At 39.0% G+C, this 3782-nt stretch overlaps 1 long non-coding RNA gene across 2 annotated transcripts; it reads right to left on the reverse strand.

Annotated features, from left to right (window-relative positions):
* Window positions 1–727: 727 nt before the first annotated feature.
* On the reverse strand, window positions 728–3052 carry LOC104968169 (uncharacterized). 2 transcript variants are annotated; one of them, XR_800799.1, is made up of 5 exons: window positions 2985–3052; window positions 2489–2573; window positions 1804–2027; window positions 1088–1225; window positions 728–811 (listed from the first exon to the last, which is right to left on the reverse strand). It is a non-coding gene; the product is annotated as an uncharacterized lncRNA (long non-coding RNA). The 2 variants fall into 2 exon arrangements; XR_800800.1 differs by having other exon boundaries at window positions 1781–2027.
* Between the last annotated feature and the right edge of the window lie 730 nt (window positions 3053–3782).

Consider the following 3782-nt stretch of genomic DNA (forward strand, 5'->3'; position numbering starts at 1 on the left):
GAAACACAACTTGAAGCCGGCCGTGGTTGTTTGTTCTTCATGCTTATATATCGGGTTATTGTGACTCGCTCTGCGGTTGAAACAGACGGTGCATGAATGCGGTTTTGCGGTAAGTGAAATTCGAGTGCTTTATTTATGTGTTAATGATTTTAATCGACGTAATGAATGTTAAGGCTAAGCGAGTGGTAGCTACATCGGTGCTAACGATGCTAATCGTAGCCTCCAAGTTAAAATCATAGACTGTATATATAAAGGTTAAAACGAAATAGAGAAGTGTTAAGTGTAAAGTGGGATAATACTGTTGAACAAACAGCTTCTGTTTGAGGTTGATAAAATAAGGTCATCCTTGTTACTTAGAGATATTTTATTATGTAGGTAGGAACTGTATGCATCACTAAGGTTAATTTAAATTGGCTATGCTCAAGTATATTTGCCCGGAAGTGACGCATTTGTTACTCTCATCTATACCTAGGATGAAAATGACAGGCCTCTCATCTTTTTAAGTGGGAGAACTTGCACAATTGGTGGCTGACTAAATACTTTTTTGCCCCACTGTATTTGACTGATTACTGAATTTCACATTTGTTTTCTTCACACTTACAAAGCCCAAATGATTTTAGCGGACAGAAAGTAAGAAATTAAGACGATAATGATTGATTGATTTTTTATTTATTCAACCGCAACAAAGGACATAAAAATAATATTATGGAGAATTATTTGAATAACAGCACAGACTTACCTTCCTTAGCAATGTTGAGCTCTGATCTGAGGAGGAGGGGGATACAGAGGATGGAAGGCTGGCAACAGAAACCTGAAAATAAAACTTAATATCAATATTTTACATCAATATTTTACACTTCAATTAGTTAACAATTCTGATTTCATGCATCATTGTGCATCAGAAAAGAAAAACTTTTCCTTGTCTTCTTTTCTAAGAAAATAACTTCTTTTCAGTTTTCAAGGGAAACGTTAACAGTCTTCCTGCACATTTGCTTCAAAACGTCCTATTTGTTGAACTTTGAGAAGAGTTTTTCGTTGCATTACTGTCAAATGATATAAAAAGTTTGCAAAGAGGGGGTTTTCTCACAGCATGGAGAAGGCAGGTCCTCTCTTCTTGCATGGACAGCAGGGTGCGGCCCTGGTGTCTCAGAGAACCAACGAGCCACTGAAGCCTCCGGAGAGATGCTGAGTCCAACGGGAGCTCAGTTGGAAGCCGATGGTTTACCTAACAGAGAGAGAGAGAATATAAATGTAAGATTACACAAATACATGTATTCAAAATGTATGATATGATAATATATTGTCAGGTCTGAAATGCTTCTTTCATCCCAGCAGAAGGGAACAGAACTGGCCAAACTGATTTTTCCTTAGCATTCTGATATTTTTTTAATTTTATATAAAATATCAATAACGGTCTATAGCTTATTCATATTTATTCTGTCTATAGTGTTTTATACTGTCTATTCTTATACCTGAACTAATGTATTCAATTTGTATACTGCTGTTTGTAATGGGTATACCTCCTTATGCTGTTCCAAGTGTTAATACTGTCAGATGTTTATATTTATTTAATACTATGAATAACACTGTACTTTAATACTTGCTTTGCAATCCTGCTAAGATGCTAACTGCATTTCGTTTTTTTCGTTCTTAGTTCCTTTACTCAGTGCAATGACAATAAAGGTGAATCTATCTATTCTGATCTAAAACAGAAGAATGCGTTTACTTGCGTGGCAACAAAAATGACTTCTTTGTTTTGTCCTTTTGCAGAAATATTCACCCGCATAATGCTGTGGTGCTTACAGGTGAAGGAGTGAGTATGAGTGTTTTGTCCAGTTGCTCCACTCTCTGAGTCAGCAGTTTCTCCAGAGTTCCTGTAGCGAGCAGCCAGCCCAGCGCCAGCAGGAGGTCTTTGCTGGAGAATCTCCCTCCCTCCCCTCCTTCTCCTCCCCCCCGCTCATACATCCAGTCAGCATGGTAGCCAGTCTGCCAGAGCCCTGCAGCCACCTGCCTCCTGAGCTCTGTGGCTGTAGGCAGACAGAGAAAACACATTCAGTTGCTCAGCAAGTTCATATAACTATTTCTAACACAACAAATCACATTTTACTTATAATTTCAGTTTCTTATTACGATTTCATACCCCTAGTATTAGACGCCTTTAGAAGTTGTGACATGAAGTCATAGAATTTTGATGTAGTTTGTCTTTTTTTCAATATGCAGGGTTAACCTGCTGAAAAATTAAATCGTATAAATGTGTGTTTGCCACTAAGCACATTTTCAGAAATATTTCTAAATCTCATTGGATTTAGTGGAGGGAGCCTATGCAGTGCTCATTTCTGGGTTACAGAAATAGGTCATGACCGCACCACTCTACGATGTTCTTTTTAGTGTAACATAGAAAAAAAGCATCTAAATGGAAATCAGTGAAGTCCTTGACAAATAGCAACAATTGCCATGTTTACATCAATAAATGGAGCATGATAATTACCTCCTCCTAGCTGTGAACGGGGCTCACAGGAAACAAAGCCACATTTCTGCTGGATATTGGCGAGGAGCTGCCAAAACTGATCCTCCTGAGAAACAACAGCAAGCAGAAACATGTCCAAATACTATTTCAATATGTACAATGCAGTTTATTAGGAACACACTGGTCCAACATACTATAAGTTATCTAGTTTGACATACTGATATCTTATACTTGTGGGTTATCTGTCGCAACTTTTTAATAGCGGGTAGCAGACTGATAACAAATAGTACCCAATGATGTCTTTTATATTTGAAGTTAAAACAATTGTATCTTGTTTTTTTCTTTGTAATGAAATCATTTGTAACATCATGCGTCAGCCGCTCAGTCTAGGAACTTTGCTTAGGAACCTGAGAGTTGATGTTTTAAAGGTCCCATGACATGGCCATTTCTACTGATCATAATTCCATTGTTGAGGTCTACTAGATTAGATTTACATTGTTCAATGTTCCAAACTCACAGTGGTTTCTAATACAGCAACTCTGTATAGTATATTCACTCTCTGTCCTACACGGCTTGTTGGAGCACCTGAAAATTGAAAAAGAAGAATCTCCAATGAGGCCTTCTGGGGCAGCATAGACAGGTATTTTCTGAGTTAGAGTTTTACTTTCTACAGGGTGTACTTTGAGGGTTTGTGACTTTGCAGACCGTTTACATGCATAAAAAGCTACATAACCAGGGGTGAACATAACTGGTACGCAGGTACGCGGCACAAATCTGAATTGCCTAACGTCACTTGTGTCACCACGCGCCTTTGCGTACCTCAAAACATCAAAACAAAACACATATTTCGTCTACACGTGTTTCTTGTCAACACTCAATGGAGTAAACTACGAGACATGTAACAAAAAACAAAGACATTAAGCAGCTACGTTGCCGTTTCGCTCCCTGCAAAAATCTTCAGACTTTCTATGACTGATTGAACTGGGTGCTGGCCGAGCCGCGCAGGACATAACCGACAGACCTGTGAAACTTTACAGGAGGCAGAGGCTTAGATCACTGGATGACAGAGTTGTTCACCGTGTGCACAGACAGGGTTAACTTCGGTATGACAACAGAATTGTGCCAAAACTCCGCCAACTGAGTTGGCGGAGTTTTGGCACAATTCTGTTGTCATACCGAAGTTAACCCTGTCTGTGCACACGGTGAACAACTCTGTCATCCAGTGATCTAAGCCTCTGCNAAACAGGCTGGTTCCTTTAGTCTGAATGTGTGTTTGGTGACGTGATCATTTATTATTTAGAGTCTATTGCGTGTC

Source organism: Notothenia coriiceps, unplaced genomic scaffold (genome assembly GCF_000735185.1).
Source record: "Notothenia coriiceps isolate Sejong01 unplaced genomic scaffold, NC01 NC01_scaffold00038353, whole genome shotgun sequence".
NCBI lineage: Eukaryota > Metazoa > Chordata > Actinopteri > Perciformes > Nototheniidae > Notothenia > Notothenia coriiceps.